Source organism: Suricata suricatta, chromosome 9 (assembly GCF_006229205.1).
Source record: "Suricata suricatta isolate VVHF042 chromosome 9, meerkat_22Aug2017_6uvM2_HiC, whole genome shotgun sequence".
In the NCBI taxonomy this organism is placed as follows: domain Eukaryota; kingdom Metazoa; phylum Chordata; class Mammalia; order Carnivora; family Herpestidae; genus Suricata; species Suricata suricatta.
In genome coordinates this window covers 111,930,082-111,951,500 of record NC_043708.1, presented here as the reverse complement: position 1 = coordinate 111,951,500, position 21,419 = coordinate 111,930,082, and the positions used below count along the sequence as shown (strand labels likewise).

Genomic DNA, 21,419 nt, shown 5'->3' with positions numbered 1-21,419 from the left:
TTGCTGTCCAGTTCTCCCAGCACCACCTGCTAAGGAGGCAGTCTTTTTTCCATTGGATACTCTTTCCTGCTTTGTCAAAAATTAATTGGCCATACATTTGTGGGCCCAGCTCTGGGTTCTCTATTCTATCCCATTGGTCTATGTGTCTGTTTTTGTGCCAATACCATATTGTCTTGATGATGACAGCTTTGTAGTAGAGGCTAAAGTCTGGGATTGTGATGCCTCCCGTTTTGGTTTTTTTCTTCACTATGACTTTGGCTATTCTGGGTCTTTTGTGGTTCCATACGAATTTGAGGATAGTTTGTTCTAGCTTTGAGAAGAAGGTTGGTGCAATTTTGATGGGGATTGCATTGAATGTACAGATTGCTTTGGGTAGTAATGACATTTTCACAATTTGTACCCTACAACATTACCAAATTCATGGATCAGTTCTAGAAGGCTTCTGGTGGAGTCTGCCGGATTTTCCATGTAGAGTATCATGTCATCTGCGAAAAGTGAAAGTTTGACGTCTTCTTTGCCAATTCTGATGTCTTTTATTTCCTTTTGTTGTCTGACTGCTGATGCTAGGACTTCCAGCACTATGTTAAACAACAGTGGTAAGAGTAGACACCCCTGTTGTGTTCCTGATCTCAGGGGGAAAGCTCTCAGTTTTTCCCCATTGAGGATGATATTAGCTGTGGGCTTTTGCCCTTTATATTTAAAACTCAAAATCCTTTCCAATCTGATCCTTCACACAACCACTTTCACCTCTTCATTTACCAACTGTATCTACTGAATACTTAGAGATACTCAGTGTTGAACGTCCTCCCACATCTACCTCCATGACATAGCTTATTCCATTTTTTTTTCAGAGAACACTATTTTCCCTTGCCTACATGGTTATGTTAAGCTCATAATCTTCTCTTAGAAATAATCTCCTGACATCTTCCCTCTTAGATCCTGAAACACATTCCTCCCTAACCCACACAAAGTCTGAATTAGGCTTCCTTTATTTCCCCCTCTCTATGTAAAATTAGAGGGTACGGTCAATTCCCAAACAAGTGAATGCCTGCCACATTATAGATACTAAAATTATCATTAGTTCCCAGGTCTGTGTTCTCTCTACAGGACAGTAGTCAATCTACTCCATCAGGGATATATGCTGCTGGGGGTTCTTCCTTCCTCTATTTTGATTTGTTTTATTTTGATCCTCAGGATTCTTCCTAGTAATCTAACAGGAATTTTTTTCTTGGCTATTCTTATATATTTATTCTGCTGTCAGAATAAGTTGTGAGCTTCCATTGTAACCTAACAGTTTTAATCACATTTAGAATGCTTCTTAAAAGGGGATCCAAACAAGATTAAATACAAATGGAAGTTTTTCCATATAGGGCTCAATGGATCAATCTAACCAACGACAACAACAAAAAAGTACTTAATATTCATAATGCTCCTAAAACAAAGGACAAAGAACATCATTTAAAATGTTCATTGTATCACTGCCTCAACAGTATGGTTTGGGACACCCAGTCTGGGGAATAGAGACTGGGGTGTTGCCATTTTTCTCCCCATCACCAACAAGGTGGGGCTTCAGGGGACAGGACAGAGTGCCCATAGTGGAGGTGGGACCCACTTACACCAATGCCTACCCTTCCGTGCCTGGTAACTTTGTATCTGCAGGAGTGAGATGGACACTACAGAACAAGAGGGCCCCTCCTCCAGATCAGCACAGTCACCAGTTCAAAGGCACCATCCAATTTCGGTCCAGCAGTTTTGCATTTTCTAATTTGATTCTTTGTCAGTTCTTATTGTATATATATATTTTTTTTCTTTCTTTCTCTTCTTCATCTTATTTCTTCCCTTCTTTATTCTGGTTGTTGGTTTGTTTAAGCAGACATTTTTAATCTATTCTTTTTACACCTCTTCTGTATCTCCTTCTTCTTTATTTTCCTCTCTCTCTCTGGATTAAGCCGTCTAGTTTCTCTGATTCTCTGCTGGTCCATTTTTTCTTTTCTTTTCTTTTTCCCTGCCTCTGTCATTTCTCTCTTTGTTTAGGATAAGACTTCTCCCACCACCTTCCCCTTTTTAAATTTTTTCCAGGGTTACTTCAAGAAACAAATCAAAGCACACCTGATGGAAGGTTCAAACCACTACTAACGAGTAAGGAGATAAAGCAACCAAGTCACAACAGAGGGCAGGGAACACACTCCAAAAACACCTTCTGAAGGGCCAGGCCCTGGACAGTGCACGACCCCTTTATAATATAGTAGTGCTCACAGGTGGAGGACGCGTAACAAGCTATTAAAACACGTAAAGGACAGAAAACTAGCCAAAATGATGAAACACAATTCTCCTCAAAAGAATTTCCAGGAAGAAATGAGAGTTAGTGAACTGCTCAAAGCAGATATAAACAACATATCTGATCAAGAACTTAGAATAATAGTCATAAGATTAATAGCTGGGCTTAAAAAAAGCATAGAAGACAGCAGCGACAGCAGAGATCAAGGAACTAAGAAATAGTAATAAGAAATGCGGTAAATGAGATACAAAATAAACCAGATGCAGTGACAGCTACGATGGAGGAAGCAGAGAGGAGAATAGGTGAAATAGAAGAAAAGTTATGGAAAATGATGAACCCAAGAAAGAGAAATAAAATGTTCATTGTATCTATTTGGAAAATGTATTCATACAACAGCTTATAAATCATCAAAAAGTTGAAATATGAAATCAGTTTATATCATTATAGGAAATATCTGCCTTGAGAAGAAACAGAGTTAAATATGCAACATCTGATTCCACATTCTTTTGGTCTTTTGTAAGTGGGATAACTGTTAAAAAGACACATCAAAGTCTAATAACCACACTTTTCAGAACCCTGTTCAAAATTTGATGCCATTACTCTAAAAGAAACAAAAAGGAAGCTTTGAGCAAAAAATCATCCAGTTATAGCCTCATATTGGCCACAAACTCAAAATCTGTTGCAATCTCATATACAATACACTTTTTATAACAATACTAGGTTGAGGGTTCTAACAAAAGCACAAAAGTGTGACCTAAAATAAAATACTCATATGGTATTGTTTTTTTAATTTATTTTTGAGAGACAGAGAGAGATAGCACGAGCAGGGCAGGGTCAGAGAGAGAGGGAGACCCAGAATCTGAAGCAGGCTCCAGGCTCTGAGCTAGCTGTCAGCACAGAGCCCGATGCGGGGCTTGAACCCATGAACCACGAGATCATGACCCGAGCCGAAGCCAGACACTTAACCGACTGAGCCACCCAGGTGCCCCACTCATATGGCATTAAGAATAACTTTGGCCAATCTATTTAATCTTTTCTATTTTGTAAGCTCTAAAATGTCATAGTTGTTGAAGGCACCAGGGTGGCTCAGTCAGTTAGCATCTGACTTTGATTCAGGTCATGATCTCACGGTTCATGAGTTCAAGCCCTGCATCAGGCTCTGTGCTGACAGTCCTGGAACCTGTTTTCAGATACTGTGTCTCCCTCTCTCTCTGCCACTCCCCCACTGTGCACTCACTCTCTTGCTCACTCTTTTTCTCTCTCCCTCTCCCTCTCAAAAATAAACATTAAAAAAATTTAAATATAGTAGTTGTAAAGTAACTATTTTAAGATGTTTCCTAAGCCACTTGGTACACCTTATCCCACTTCTGCTCTATAACATAAATACTCAGGGAGACATACTTAGAATTAAATACTATAAAACACAGATTGCAAATAAACATATTAGTCAACATGAATCAAAAGGTTAAATTCTAACAGTATGATTTATAATCATACCTCAATAATGAAGATATGTTGGGGTGCCTGGATGGCTCCGATGGTTGAATGTCCAACTATTTTGGCTCAGATCATGATCTCACAGTTCATGGGATCAAGCCCTGCCTCAGGCTTGCTCTGACAGCAGAGCCTGCTAGGGATTCTCTCTCTCCATCTCTGTTCCTCGCCTACTTGTTTTCTCTCTTTCTCTTTCTCTCAAAATAAATAAATCAACTTTAAATAGATAACAAAAAATGTTTACCTGAGGGCGTTATGGAATGTAGAAAATACATGAGGCATTTTAAAGATCAGAGTGAAGGAAAGCACAGTCTAACTAGATTTGAAATTCAGTAGAAAAAAATACAAATTCCAAGAGTATTATATTTTTGCCCTTTACCTTCACTCCTCCGTGTTGCCAGCTGCCTATTTAGATGTTATCATGCAGAGGAAATAGCAACAATGCCATTTTCCTTCCAAATGCAATCATGTTTTGGCAAACTTAAGGCAGTATGTTAGTTAAAAAGAGAAACTCAATCCTAAAGGTGATTTGGCAAATAACTACTTAAGTATTGAGTAGTAGTTCCTCCCTCGAACAGTATTGAATTTTCCATTTATCATTTTTAAATGTACAAAGAAAACTAAAAATCTGCCCATGTAGCTGAACAAATAATAGCTTCTAAATTAATAATACATTATGCAAGATTCTTGTAAGCATTCACTGAAAGCAGAATTATGCCACTTTGAAAAGAGAACTCTTTGTGAGAGCAGTTCTTAGTAGTCTGATATTTCAAACCATTACTTTTATTTTTACATAAACACTGTTGTGACTCCTCTATAAGTCAGCAGCCAATTTTGCGAGAAGCACAGCTGTTTTCATCAAATAAGTGCCTTCTTCACTAGACCTTCCACCAGATCCATTCAAGAATCTCAACCTAGGGATGGTTCAGCTAAGTGTCAGACTCTTGATTTGGGTTCCAGTCATTACCCCAGGGTCATGACAGGCTCAGGGTTCAGCACTGAGCATAGAGCCTGCTTAAGATACTCTTTCCTTCTCCCTCTGCCCCTCCCCCGCTCTCCCCACCAACTCTCTCTCAAAAAAAAAAAAATCTCAAACTAGGTCTACATAAATAAGGTTTTATTGAAACACAGTCATGCCCACAGAGTTGCATTCCTATGGCTACTTGTACTCTACAATGGCAGAGTAGAATAGCTGTGTCAGAGATCATATGGCCCACAAAACCTAAAATATTTACTATCTGGCCCTTTACAGATAACAATTACCAATACCAGGACGTTTTCAAAATAAATGGATAAAATTACTTCACCATTAAGTCCACTGTTCACCTAGCTACGAAATGAAGGTGAAGTTGACAGGGCTGCTTACAGAACTTCTTAGAGCTTCTTAAGTGCAATTAACTTTTTAGAATTATACTACTTGGAGCCCATATATAAGATACTTCTCTGAAATACTGAATAAAGCAGAGTTGATTCAGTAACTCAAATGAAGCTAAAACCTTCTCAGACTCACAATGCAGAATGTCTATACCCAGCACCACTTTAATTAGTGTTACTCACCACTAAGTATGGTAACATCATAAGAAGGCTGAGTAATGACAGAGACCAATTTGTGTATCATTATTTCTACTAAAGGATTTTTTTTAATTTTTTAAAATTTTTGAGAGAGAACACATGGGGGAGGGGCAGAAAGAAAGGGAAAAAAGGATCCAAAGCGAGCTCCTACTGAGAGCCACAGGCCCAATGTGGGGTGAGATCATGACCTGAGCCAGAGTTCAATATCTGTTTAGGTCACTTACCTTCAGTCAGAGAAAAAAAAATTCTTTCCCAAAACTCCAGAACAGGTAGGCTGTCTTTGAAAGAACAGAAAAGGCTATGAAACAAACAGCCTTTCTCCAACAGCTCAGAAGGGATTGGGGTTGCACCACGAAATCAGAAATTCAGAGCAGGGGGAGGTCCTTAGTCTAACTCCCTTAATCTACAAAGTGGAAGCGGGCAAAAGTCTGGCTTTCCCACAGTCCCATCAGGTCAGACCATCTGCAGGAAGACTTTCCACTACACCACTCTGCCTGATTCCTACTGAACTGCAAACGCAGTGCCTCCATAATGTAATACTGCAACCGATAAGATATGTATAGGTTGTTGCACAAGAGAAAGATATTGGAAATCAGCCAATGGGGAGAGAGTCTTTTTTTTTAATGTTTTTTATTTATTTTTTGAGACAGAGAGAGGGAGAGAGTCTTTTATCAAATATCTTTAAAAAACCTATCTGAGTAAGACATAGTTAAACTTGGTGACTAAACAAATGCAGACATATTAGTTAGGAAATGCTCTTGTATAAATTAGGAAATGCTCCTAATGCTCTTCTGAACTGCATCAGTGTTCACAACATATAGTAAGTCTCAAACAGCAATTATCTCTTTCCTTCTAGCATTCCCTACAACAAAAGTGCCAATAAAGCCTGGTTACATTCCTGAACATCTTTTCCACAAAAACATTTGCCTCCTTAAATTAATAAATCACAAAACTCATTCTTCCTAAAAAAATACATTAACACACTTTTAAAATAGTGAATGATCATATACTTGCCATCCCCTCATAGGACTGGATGTTCAGTGCCCACATGTGAATATAATTAGCCTGCTCCTAAAATAATTTTTCAGAGTAGGAATTCTCTCATAGTAGTTACAAATATTTGTCTTCAAACATATCTTACCTTTTAAGTAAACAGATGAATTTATTGTTCAACTTCAAAACAATCATAGAAGGAAAGTGATTTTATTACTGTTAACAGCTAATGTTTTCAACTTCTCTTCTCTAACTCTAATGAAATGATCTCTTTAAGCAGAACTGGAGCCTACTGTTCCCATAGGGAGCCAGCTCTCCAGTGATATACTCTAGCAGCAAACCTAAGGTTAAGCAACTAAAATAAGCAAAACAGAAACGGCACTATCCAGGACAATGTCTTTCAAAAATTACCCGGAGACCCTTATGGGAATTCTCAAAAACAACAACAACAACAACAACAACAACAACAAAAAGAAACAATGATCTTTTTTCCTCCAATAGCAAAGAAAGGGAAAACATCATTCAAGCAGTTGTGATGAAGAAAAAGGGGCAAACTATACATTCCAAATGAAGAACTACCAGCTTTGGCAAGACTGGAATGAATGAATCAAAAGTGACATCAGCATTTTGGTGCCTGGGCAAATGTGTGGATGAGGACCTCCCTGACAAACCGGGAAGTCTGAGAGCAGGTTGGTGGGTAAGTGAATGCCAGCAAGTAGATATATTTAGTATGTCTTAAGTATATACAGCTGGATCACAGGTAAATTGAGATGCATACTTTGAGTCTCTTGGAGGGGTTTAATCAAGTGAAAATGTTAAATAAGATGGCTTCTTAGGTAAAAGCTAAAACCTCAGAGTGACAGACATGACAGGGTAACACACAGCTAATGAAATTCGCATCTGACCCTAAAGTGTATTCCAGCTACTTCTCAGATAGTTTGCAGTAGTTACTCAGTGTTTACCCACATGCATCCTGCTTAAACAAATTCCAAATAAATAAAAGATAAAAGCTTCATATTGGGATCTCATTTCTAAAAAGATTTAATTTCATACTAGGGCAGCAAACTCCAGAAGGCTTATCTGAATCTTCTCTACCTGAATCAAAGAATGTCTGCAATTAGCCTTCTCTGAACCATATCTACATTGAAACCCCACTTAACTTACATATATTTAACACTCTATCTTGACCATGTTTTTCTGATAAATATACATAACATTTTGGTTTCTACATTTTCCTCTCCACTGATACTATCTTCACTCTCTTTTCTAGATATATTTTTAAGTTTGAATTTTGAATCTCCAAGTTAAAATGTGACACTACTAAAAAAAATTCTCCATCAGGGCAACTGCCTTCTAAGAATTGATTCAACACCAAAAATGCTTGAATAATATTTTTTGCTTCTTATCTTTTATAGTTGGTCCACATTCATCAATTCAATCTTCTCCACACCTTCTTTCCACCTATTTACTTTTTTTCCCCTTGTTCTCTGTATGTAGCACCATTTATAAATTTCTCTGGGAAATATTTTGAACCTGATTTGGGGATTTAACTTTCTAATTTTGAGGAAAAAAGCTGTGGAGTGAATTAACTCTCTCACTGAGCAGCTGAGAAACTTAGGCAGATTATTTAAACTTTCTGAGCCTCGCTTTTCTCAATTGTAAAAGGGAGAGATAATACCACCTATCATGCAGGGATATTTTCCACATTAAAGGAAAAGAAGTGTAACAAATCTAGTGGTAACCCGGAAGTCATACATAAAAATTCATATTTTATTATCAACATAATTATCTCTTAGACTATTACAGAGTTTTGCTAACAAAAGCACTGAATGTACTTTCTAATTCTGGCCTTGATTCAAGGACAGAATGCAAATTACATTGCTGCAATGTTATTAGAGAAGCCACCAAGGGGAGTGTGTAATGAAAATCTGGGCTACAACATGTGGACAGAAAGGAGTTGGAATACAGGACTAGGAAAGCCTAGTCTCAAGGCTTACTGTGTTCCAGCCTCCCTGTATGCCCTTGAAGGTAGTTAAATCTTTATTGCGCTAGGAATGTTACAGCACATTTCAATCAGAGAACTGCTACATTCCATTTAGTCTTCCAGTTCCAAGCAGAAATGAGGATTAGTGCAAAGTTGTATCTCATTGCTGATTTGAAACATGGAACAATAACGACCCCCATGATGATCAGGACGAATATATTAAGTTTACAACTAATATTGGAGATTTACTGCATGCTCAGCGCTATGCTAAGTGTTTTGTTTTTATTAATCCTGACAACAATCCTATGAGATGGATACTTTCATCACATTTAACAAACATAAAAACCCTAACGCTTGGCAAAACTGGGATTTCAAACAGTGAAAATTCCAAGTACCCAGTAACATGTCAACAAGTTATGTGCTACAAGTAAGATAAGTATTTCAGCAGTCAGAGCTATTTGGGTATCTGTGTGGGAAGTGGAGCATCATACTCACTCTACAGTATAAGCAAAAGCAGGAGAGAGGCTGAAGAAGAAAGGGTTATATCCCACAGCAGCAATTCCAGAAGTTTCAAATATTAAAAATCATGACACTGTCAAATTGAGTATGGCCCACTCTGGAGATAATTAGAGCTCTCTAGATCAAAGGTTCTCCACCTGTTTTCCACCTGACACATGATGATGGATGAGGGCCTTAGAAGCTGATGCTAAGTGCTGTCTAATGCTCAACACACCTCTATGGGTCTCCAAACAGCTCCACACACAGCCTATGTGAAATTCCCAGAATATCAACTGTAGCTTTGTGCCTTCTCACAGTTCTAGAAGAGCATATTAGAATAAAAGTGAGTAAAAAGGTAAGAACGGTTTCTGTATCAAACAAGTAAATATGAATATTTACTGAGCACTGGTATTAAATACCATGTAGTTGTAAACCCTTTGCCTAGATTAATCCTCAAACCACATTATGAATTAGGTACCACTTTATTCATATTTTACAGATGAGGTATCTGTAACACAAAATAAGTAACTTGCTGCAGATGACACATTAGGGAAATTGCAGTATCAAGACTGCAGCAAAGAGATCCACATCTACTCCTCAACACAACAAGAAACTGCCTCTCAGCTTGCCTGGGGCGTGACCTAGTGAAGAGGTTCCCAGAGGAATTCCAAGAACTCTGCCTAATGCCACAACCAGAAAGATAATAACTTTTGCCTCCACAGGATACACCCAAAGGCTCCCTGGAACTGTGAGAGATCACTCCTCCATCAAGATTTTAGTTTAATGTCACAGGATCCTTGGATCCCTGCCTTACAGGCCCAGAAGATAACTTCTTTAAGGCCTTTCTCCTTATCCCTGGGTAGGTAAGAATCTTCTCAGTACTTAGCACTGCAGCAGGAATCTTCTTAGCAAGCCTAGCAAACGATACTGGTTATGAAGTATGAAGTGCTAAGTTACATGGAATCAATAAAGCTTCACATAAAGAACAGGAACACAACCCCATGCTCCAAAACAAGATCTCTGCATTAAAGATTTACCCAGTCTTCTAGGTAGGTTTGTCACATACTGTTCATTAAACAATACTTACTGCAAGTATGCTATACACTAGACACTATTCTAAGTGCTGGAATATATCTGTGAAACTTAGATCCTCCAACCACAGAGATTACATTCTGGTGGGATGGAACTATGGGTCTATATAGACTTACAAAGCTCCAATGACAAACAAAAAACCCCAATTACGGGAGAAGAGTTCTTTTTCAGCAGCAAGTGGAAGCTGAGGCCAAAGATGGTTCATAGTCCTTTGCTCTGACAGAGCAGCTCACATCCAAGAAATTGAAAGAAGGCAGGAAGAAGATAACACACATACTAAAAACAAGTTGTTCAGTTATAGGTTCTCCAAAAGTAATAATGCCAGAATATGATGCATGATGAAGCATTAGGGATACTCTGAACTCCTGGCCTACAGAATGGCCAAATTAACAAAGCACAAAATTATGGTCCAGCACATATCCCTAAAATTGCATTTGCCATGTAACACTGACACTCCCTTGCTCTTGTACTCCCCCTCGAGGTACTGAGATGCAGGAGGGTCAGGACGACAATTCAATTTCTGTACCCCCAGCATCTAGCACCAGGCCCATCACAAACTAGGCACTCAGAAAATGGTTCCTAAGCTGAACTGCAAGTATCCTCAACCTGGAAACAATAAAGATGGGAACCACGGGTTTCTGAGCACCAAAAACCACTCATCACAGTTGTTAATTTTGAATGGTTTGGCCAAAGTTTCCTAAGTAACTTAGATAATAACAGCTAATCCACCTGAAAGAGAGAAAGAGAAACACTACTTACACAAGAAAGTAAAGACAGCAAGAGAGCAAAACAACTCAAGCCCTTGGGTAAATTATCAGAGGTTGGTATTAATACCAATGCAATTCAAGGCTAATCTCTGCAGCCTGAACTGCTAGGTTATTTTCAACGCATGGCCCAATGACTGATATGCTTCATATATAGGACATTTCTACACCATTCATTCATTCCTACATCTTCATGTCTTTGCCACACTAGGCACAATGGGAGGTGCCTGGTATCTAATAATGAACAGGAAAACACAGGGTAGGCCCTCATGGATGGTCTTTCTTTCTGGTTACAGTCATCAAAGATCTGTGTAGCCTAAATATAAGCTGCTTTTAGCCATCTTGTCTCCCTGCAGAAAAACTGTAATCATTTTTGTTCATCCCAATTGCAAGTGGGAATTTGGTGATGCAACCACAACACAGTTTCAATTGCATTAAATCATATACCTAAAACATTACAACATAATCCAGGCATTTGTAAAAGTTGAAATAATCCACCTAATTAACTAATACTTGCTTCCTCTCACAGTTTTGATAAAGAATTTAATGTGTTCTGCCTACTCAGAAAACAAACTTGAAAAAAACAAATTGTCCTTACCATTTCCAGATTCAAAACGGAAAGCTCATGTAATACAAGTGCAAGAGCACTGCTTTTGATTTGTTTTAATGGGATAATCTTAAAATATAATAACTCTATGCATAGGAGTAACATGTAGTAGTTAAAGAATGAGATAGAACTATATGCACATGGAAGATAGAATGCAGATCAACCAACATATGGAATCTGTTAAAGAAAATACAGACACAAAATAAAACTACACACACACACACACACACACACACACACACACAGAATAAAAGATCTGGAAAGATATCAAACTGACTGCAGTGATTACTATTTATTAGAGCAAACAGAGTGAGAGATAGGCAGAAAGAATTTCTCTTTCCATATATTGCTATATTATTTGATTTCTCCTAGATATAATATCCATCTGTAATTTGTTTCATTAAAAACATCTTTAGGGACGCTGGGGTGGCTCAGTTGGTTGAGCGTCTGACTCTCGATTTTGGTTCAGGTCATGATCCTAGGGTCGTGGGATTGAGCCCTGGGTCGGGCTTCCACACTGAGTGTGAGCCTACTTAAGATTCTCTCTTTCCCACTGCCCCTCTCCCTCAGTCACGCACTCTCTAAATTAAAAAAATTTTAATTAAAAAAATTTGTTAAAGAAACAGTCTCTAAAACCAGATAAACATTTAATATTTAGGATTTGGTCCTTAATTCCAAACACTACAAGAAACATATAAAAATCTTGTTTGAATAGTCAGAATAGATGACATAGCACTTAAGACCCAAAAAGTACTTATACAATAAATGGCATGAATTTGGAAACTTCAAATTCTAAAAGAAGTAGGTCAAAAGAAAGAAATCTTACACTTTCAAAATGCATATCCTAAGCCACTGGAACTAGGCTAATACTGTAAACACTGCTTTCACACATCCCCTGTAACTCATTTACTGTAACTGTGTTTTACAGATTAACAGCTCACACTATCCTCACATTGCAAACTCCCATCTCCGAAAGAATCATATTACAAACATGAACAACTTTGTTTTCTTCCCTAAAGTTTTGCTATACATACCATTCCCTTTCCTCCAGAAGTTCAATTTGCTGACAATTCAGTGGTTCAACTATAGCACAAAACCTCAAAAATTTCCAGCCTTCTTACTCTTATTATTTCCCCTAAATGATACCCAAGAACCAGAAATTGAAATACCACCATGGGAGTTGACCTGCACTAGTCACAATATAATTGTTAAGAGTATGAAAAGTACTTATGGAAATAAAATCACGTCCCTTTTCTTGTGCTTAAAAAAAAAAAAAACTCAACACAAAAATTGTAGTTCATGGCTCACTAAATTCCCAAATCAGCTATGAACATACTTTTTTATTTTCCACAGACTATTAGTCATTTGAACTTCATCCGTCAGATACTGACATGAAAGAACCAAAAGTTAATGCAGAGCATATTGTCAAATGCATGAGCAACAATGTGATCTATGTTATAGGAGTCAGTTTTACTTTCCTAGGGAGCTTTTGCTGATATAGACTGGAATTTTTAAGGGCCTAATAATAAAAATTACTCAGGATTAGATTAAAATAAGTAGTCATGAGAAGAACATTGTCTTTAACCAATTATGATTAATATTTTCTAAGCTAAGAATGAGCAGATGTTAAATATATAAACAGGAGAAGTAAAGAAAAAGGATGAGATTTAGATCCTTTTTCCCTTGTGTCTGAGCAAAAACCAAACAGTAAAATTCAGAATGGGATAGAAATAAGCAGAGGAGGGGTGCCTGGGTGGCTCAGTCGGTTACGGAGCCAATTTCAGCTCAGGTCATGATCTCACAGTTCATGGGTTCGAGCCTCACGTCGGGCTCTGTGCTGACAGCTCAGAGTCTGGAGCCTGCTTCAGATGCTGTGTCTCCCTCTCTCTCTGACCCTCCCCTGCTCACACTCTGTGTGTGTCTCTCTCTCAAAAATAAATAAACATTAAAAAATTAAAAAAAAAAAGAAATAAGCAGAGGATTCTTTTGTAATAGAAGCATTTTTTTTTAATGCATATCTAGCCTAGACATCAGGAAGAAAAATCAAACAGGATTACCTCTTCTCTGTCTTTGAGGCCCATCATTTCATTCAGTCAATAGATCACTCAGTTTTCATCTGGCCATATGGTCTACACTGCCACTGCATATCTCTTTCACTAATATGTACTGTATCTCTCTTTTTTAAGTTTATTTAAGTAATCTCTACACCCAATGTGGGGTTCAAATGCACAACCCTGAGATGAAGAGCCACATGCTCTTCCAACTAAGCCAGCCAGGCACCCTGTACTATATTTCTTAATTTTAACAATTTTAACATTTACTGTCATGTATAGAAAATGAAAAACAAACAAAAAAAATCAACTGTGATCCAATTATCTTTCTGTCACTAAATATCCAAAGATCCCCAAAGATGTTGGTAAAAGTAGAAGTGGGGAAATATCATGAAAACAGAAACTGCCAAAAACTGCCAACTACTCTCAGAGTGTATCATTTAGTTAATGGTGTCCTAGCACACAGACAATATTCAACTGCTTCCTCAAGTTCCTCACTCCCAGGAAACAATGAGGCATACTGTCACAATGCACATGCTATTTTACATGAGACTGCTTACCTTCATTCATAAGAGATAAAAGGAAGCCACTTTATCAAAAAGTATACCCTAAAAATTGGGAAATATCCAAAATTTCAATTGCTACAGATGACTCAGTGAGTGGGTAGTTATAGAAACTCATAGCTGATGCTAGAAAAAGCTAATGTTTTCATGAAGATCACTTTGAAATGCTGTTCTGGGTGCACATTATTTGCTCTTGCATTATAATTTTACTTTACTTCCACTCTAAGTATTTATGAAGTGCTGCATCCCTTCTGGAGGAAAAAGATGGCATTTCTCCCATCATTATATAAATAAGAAAGCCATTCTTATATGGGGCATTTTCTGATTACTAGACCACACTGCTGTAATTAAAATATTGCTACTTTGCCTCAACAACAATTTTGATGTCCAATAAGCATACATTTGTGCCACAAATTGGCCGATTTTTAAAATTATAAAGATAGACCACAATGGAAATTGTCTTGTCTATCTCCCAATAACTGCAAAGAAATTATTAACTCTTTATGCTAAACAGTTCAAGATATTTAAGTACTAGATATCTTTTAAAACATGATAATTACAACATGTTTTAGAGATATACATATTTACAAACAAGATCGGATGAATAAAATAATAATAAGTAAAAATACAACCACAACATGCAATTTTATCTATCGGTTGTATGGGAGAATATTAATTATTACATTTATCATATTCCAGTCAAGACATTGAGCAAGAAGGGGCGCCTGGGCGGTTCTGGCAGTTAAGTGTCTGACTCTTAATACTGACTCAGGTCATGATCTCACAGTTGTAAGATCTAGCTGCGCACAGAGCGTGGAGCCTGCGTGGGATTCTCTCTCTGCCCCTCCCCTGCATGTGCTGGTGCACTCTCTCTCTCTCTCTCTCAAAATAAAGAAACTTAAAAAATAATGACGTAAGAAGAAATAGCACAAACCAAGTAAACATAACAGCTTCCACTCATAGCACTCTCAGTTTAGAAAGGTGTTTACATATATTCAGACTTTGAAGACAATATTTATTGAGTGCCAGTGTTTCAGACCCCACAGTAAGTCCTGAGGACACAAAGATGAATAAGACATGTCCCTTTAGTCTCCATTCATCCTATTTGATAATCAAAATCATATTAAGAAAACAGTGCAGGAGTATTTCCATCCTACAGAACAAAATAAAGATCAGCAATATTAAGGAATTTTTTCACATGATCACAAGCTAAATCAAAAGCAAAGCTGGTTCTATACTCTTCTATTATACACTATATATTCACTAACTTGAGGTATCTTCCTGATCATGCCACATCTTTCTTTCTTTTTTATAATAGTTTATTGTCAAATTGGTTTCCATATAACACCCAGTGCTTCTCCCCACAAGTGCCCCCCTCCATGACCATCACTTCCCCTTCCTCTCCTCCCCCTCCCCCTTCAGCCCTCGGTTCATTTTCATTATTCAATAGTCTCTCATGATTTGTGTCCCTCTCTCTCCCCAACTCTCTTTCCCTCTTCCCCTCCCCCTGGTCCTCCATTAGGTTTCTCCTGTTCTCCTGTTAGACCTATGAGTGCAAACATATGGTATCTGTCCTTCTCCGCCTGACTTATTTTGCTTAGCCTGACACACTCGAGGTCCATCCACTTTGCTACAAATGGCCATATTTCATTCTTTCTCATTGCCATGTAGTATTTCATTGTGTATATATACCACATCTTCTTGATCCATTCATCAGTTGACGGACATTTAAGTTCTTTCCATAATTTGGCTATTGTTGACAGTGCTGCTATGAACACTGGGGTACATGTGCCCCTATGTGTCAGCACTTCTGTATCCTTTGGGTAAATTGCCACATCTTTCTTATCATGCCACAAATTCACTTTAAAAAGAAAAAAATACTTTAATTGCTACTGTTTTTTAAGAAACAGAAGATTATGGGGATTATGAGGATTATGATAAATGTGTGTGCATGTGTATACAATATATAACATACGTAATTTATCTACACATATGTAATACATACATGTGCTTATGTGTTTGTTACTCACTTCATAAAAGTACTCTCTACAAGGAAAGGTAAATTTGTCCTCAGGTCTTCAGCTACAAAGTTTGCTCACAAACTCTTAGTTATCCAAAACTCTTGGAATATGGAATTGATCTTACTGACTATTCTGAGAATTGCCACAGGTTAAGTATACCCAGTAAATCCTTATATGCCTACAGATTTAACATATTCTGTGACAAGAAGGTCCACAAATCTAGGAATATGTCATTTTAAAGTAAGTGTTCAGCATCCCCAGTGCCACCTGGCTTTGTAGTTTACTTCGCACACTAACCTAACCCCCTTCAGAGCACCTGCAAAGTGCTATTTTATTGCATTTTATGAGAAAAATTAGATGCTCTGGGACTGTGATAATCTAGCCACATATGGCTAGAATTGAGGTGTACTGTAAGTACAAAATACACACCAGATTTTGAAGGCAGGAAGAAAAACATTATAAAACATCCCAACATTTTGTTATATTGAGTATAAGTTGCAGTGATAATATTTTAATTATACCTAGACTAAATATAATGTGTTATTCAAATTAATTTCATCCATTTCTTTGTAGTCTTAAAAATGTAGCTACTAGAAAATTTGAAATTATATATGTGGCATGCATTATTTCTACTGAATAGCACCCAAGAGATTTGAGACATACTCCTTGAGACTCCTATTCAACTAACGTATCCTGTATTATTATCCGTTCTCAATCGAAAAGAAAGTGAGCATGGGATGGTTAAAAGGGTTTTTTAATGACACAGGAATATGTATATAATTTCAGAAAAAAAGCAGAATATGAGATTATTAAAAAGTAGAGATGTTTCAAACATGCATGTAATAAGCCATTCAAATTTAGTTTAACAATATGAAAAGGAGAAAAATACCAATTCCTCTAAAAGAAAAGCATCTCTTACAGTGAACACGAATCTCCCGCCTCCTCAGCCAGCCTCAGGTCCTACATGCCTCTCACAGTATGATCAGCTTGCTGTACTGACTATAACTGACACATAAACTGCATCTCTACTGTCCATGGTATGATGACAACTAGGCATTTTGAAATATATATGCGCACACGCGCGCACACACACACACACACACACACACTCACACACAGAGGAAAAAGCACCAAGTAATTAGTACTCGTTAACGCTGGATTGTAGACTACCAGATTTCCTCTTTTTTACTTATCCTACATTTTCCCAATTATTTTCTACGATAAAAATTAACTTTTCTCTATCATAAAAGCTAGTAATTTTAAAAGATATGTAGTTTGATAGGTAGTAAAGATTTAAAACTAAAAAAAAAAGAGACAGAGAGAATTAGAGGAAAATCATTCTATACAAGACTCAGTCTCCTGGTCAGCCAGCCAGTCCCTGAAAACCCAGACCACACAGTCCCATAGGAGATAGAGATATCATTCATGCTACAAAGCCCTGTACAGTATTTGTCTTTTATAAAAGAATACAAAACACAACCTTCTTTAGCTGACAATATTTTTTGCTAGACTTCTGGAATATGAAACTAACAACAGAACTACAAATTGCATTTATAATAGGACTCAAAACATTTATTTTTTTTATTTATTTTGAGAGAGAGAGAGAGAGAGAGAGAGAGGCAGAGACAAAGGGAGATAGACAATCCTAAGGAGGCTCCATGACATCAGCATGTAGCCTGACATGGGGCTCAATCTCACAAATGAGAAGATCATGACCTGAACCAAAATCCACAGTAGGACACTTAACCTACTGAGCCACCCAAACACCCCATAATAGGTTTCAAATTTTGTTTGCATATGTTTAATAAACATATTCATGTGAATTAAAATCTAAGTCAATAACTAATGTCCAATTCCCTAAATTAGGAACTACTGTATTTATAAATTATTTCTATGCTACTGATAGTGCAATTTATACATGCACTGAATGTATCATTCCATAAGCTACATTTGTATGGGAAGGAGTATATGAAGAAACAATGTAAACTTGCTCTTACACTGTATAGAAGAAAGGTTATCAAACCACAAGGTTCTCTTCTGGACCTCTCATCACTCTTAGATTATGCTAACTTCTTACATTATTCTAACTTCCATACTGAATGTGGAAACCAACAACCTCTTTTGACTTCAGGATGAATGGTCAAATTAAGATCTGGCACTCTATCTGCAATATTTTGTTATAAGATTTAACACTGCAAATACAGTCAGTCCCTAATAGGCAAATGCTGAAAAACAGTCTGAGGACATTGGTGCTAAAAGAATTTCCAAGTCAAGGAGAGAACTGGCATTAGGAAACTACTTTTTTATTGCTTCTCCAATGCCTTAAATCATCTTTCACACAAACTCCCACAATTACTCCTACTTCATATCCAAATAAAATCTACAAAAACTGTTGCACACCTGGGAAGAAGGCAGTTTCTCTGCATTTGAAATATTCAGCTCAGTGTTCCAAAATATTGAAGCAGTGTACCATGGCATCTTCCCTTGTGGTAACAAAACTAAATCTACTTTGAAAATTTGGAGAGGGTGAAGGGGTTAGATCCTAACTTTAAACAATGAAAAGTACTCCCATACTTTTAAATCCTGTAAAGGATTTATGAGAAAAGCAGTTATCCTGTTTTCCTGCTTCCTGTTTTGTTCATCAATGGAACCAAACAAGCTCAAGAAGGTAGAAGCAGGCAGTAAGAGGAAAACTTGTAGGTAAACCTATAAATAAACTGGAAAGCTAAAATCTTTCATTAACTTTTAAATGTAATATTTCTACCATCCTTTAGTTTATTCAAAAAAATAGAGGATACTTCCTATGCCCAGGCATTATTTTAAGTACTTTGTAAGTATTAGCTCATTAAAAACCCTTTGACTTTGGTACTGTCATTATGCCCATTTTACAGATAAGAACATTAAGGCATAGAGAAGTAAAGTAACTTTCCCAAGATGGCACAGCAGCAGAGTTGAGATTCGATCCCAGGCAGTCTGGGTCCAGAAACCATGCTCTTGACCACAATGTAATGCAGCCTCTCAAAAAGTACTATGTTCTTGAAAGCCCATTTCTAGCTTGTAGTTAAATATTTCATAAAAATCTGATAAACAAATTAAGAGAAAAAAATGGAAATAGCAAAAGTTGGAAAAGCTATTTTTCAAAGTCCCAATATGTCACTATGAATATATTGATATACTTCACATTGGTCTTTTTTCTTTTTTCACATAGGGTCTTTTTTTTCTCCTTTATCACTCAGCACACATGATTTTCTAGAAAAGGAAAAACTTTAAGATACTAGTCTCTCAGTATTTGTAGAATAATAATTAATATTAATTGAAACACTTATCATATATCAAAACATTTACATGCTTGCTATCTATTACTTCACCTGACAACCTCATAAAGTAGGGATAAATATTCCTCCTTTGTAAAATGAGGGAGCTTTAGAATAGTTAAGAAACAAACTTAACATCAAACATCTAGTATGCAGTTGAGCCAGGATTCAAATTCAAGCAGTCTAACTCCTGAACTAGAACTTTACTCCTAGAAGGTACGATGGTAGGCTACTTGAAAAGCAGCGATCATGTTTTTACATAGTAGTATTATTTGTCTTAGTCTAAAATGAAGATGTTGCCATACAGATCTCTTTTACTTTGCCCTAACTGCGACTTAGATGAACCACAGTTTTTAGTATCATAAGTCTTCTTGAGCAAGCTAAGTGACTCTTCATGTCTTACTTCATGTCTTCAAGCATCTTATGTACTTCCTTCATCCAACAGTCATTTGAGTATCCATTATGCACTAGGTACCATGCTAATAAGACACCACATTGACTCAAAAGGTTATTAGTCATTTATATATATCGGTGTGTTGTATTTATTAGTTGTGAGAAACTTGAGCATAGTTATATGCTGAGTGGAAAGAGACTCTGTCTTAGGTGTCAATCAATTCGGTGAAATAAATGCGAATGGAATCCTGCAATTCTCTACCCCCTGGTCTATAAAGTAGGCAAATCCCTTTTTGTCTTACAGTTCCTTCAGAGTGACTGAGAAATAATTACTCAATAGGTATGATTAATCTGTCTCATTCTATAGTACTTCTTATCAATGAAAGCCTATCCATTTTTAGTACAAAGGAGAGGAAATTAAAATATTTTACTAAAACTTTAGTTTACCAGGTTATAAGTTTAATTTACTTTTAAAGTTCTATAAATGTATTTTGGTATGACCTTAATAACCAAATGATAAATGGGAATGTCTAAGGCCATCAGAGAAAGAGACAGTCAAAAAATAAGCATGTCCATAGAAGGTAAGGCCACTACTGCTTGATTTTTACATGGAAACATTTTATTTTAATCAGGCCTGAGTTGAATCCCACTGATTTTGAAAAGGTGGCAGAAAGCCAAAAGTTAAAAAGTAAAGTGCAGCAGAAACCCTAACCAGTTCACTGAGTGGCTTAATTGATAGCCAACAACTATAGGCACCAATTACCAACCCAAAACCTTATAATGGCAGGGGACCAAGAGCAAGCAGAAGCAACTTAAGAAACAAAGGTCAACACAGGGAGGACCTTCTGCATGTTGGTAATGACTAGTTGTGTGCATGACACCCTTGATGAGTTTCCCGACCAGCACTAGCTTATTACATTAATATCTACATGGAACTGGCACACATGAGTTTGGCTCTTTCTTATGCCCATGTCCTCTAACAAGTTTCTCTAGGATGTTGTATCTATATTATTATCCAGTATTTGCCTTCCACTGCTGGTCTTTTTAAGTCTGTAATTTGTCTCATCCTAGATTGTAAATTGATAGACAAAGGGAGCAAGGTTAACCCCAAAACAGCATGGTGCCTTGAAAACAGTACATATTGAATAAGTGTTCATTAATGATGGATATGGAATCTACCCTATAGCCACAGTCCAATCCTTATCATTTTGCGGAAATGATCCTCCTCTTCTCTCTGACCAGTAGGTCCCACCGATCAGTCCTTGAACTTCTCTATCAACACTTACTCCTCAGGCAATTTCACCTATATAGACAACTTCCAAATATATGCAGCTTGGACCATTCTCCTCTCAACTCCAGATTCATTTGTTCAACTGCTGACTTGACATCTTTATTAGTTATGTATATTAGACATCTCAAAAAACTAGGCAATCTGTTAAAGAATTCCTGAACTCTTCCCAGAAATCTGCTCTCCCCACAGTCTTCACATCTCTGTTAATGAAATCTCCATCCTTCCCTTTCTCAAGCCAAAAACCATGCAGACATCCTTGACAACTCTCTTTCTACATTCCACATCTAATCCATCAGCAAATATGGCTGGGTCAAAACATATCCAACATAAGTATAAATGCATGCCTACTTTTATATACAGAAATAAATATAGGTATGTGTGGAAACAGAATAAGTATACATACATGTATTTCCTAGCTCTCTGTCCACCAAGAGTGACTTGAAGCAGTGACATTCCAGTAACAACAAGCACACTTACCATCCAGATCCTGGCCTCCATATACCA

General features: G+C 37.1%; 1 protein-coding gene across 1 annotated transcript in view; it reads right to left on the bottom strand.

Moving 5' to 3' along the window:
* Positions 1 to 21,419, bottom strand: part of PEAK1 (pseudopodium enriched atypical kinase 1) — a 288,632-nt gene extending 267,213 nt beyond the window's left edge. Inside the window, exon 1 of the mRNA XM_029951806.1 lies at positions 21,393 to 21,419. The gene's annotated coding sequence lies outside the window, so the exon portion shown is untranslated. The remainder of the gene's footprint in view (positions 1 to 21,392) is intronic.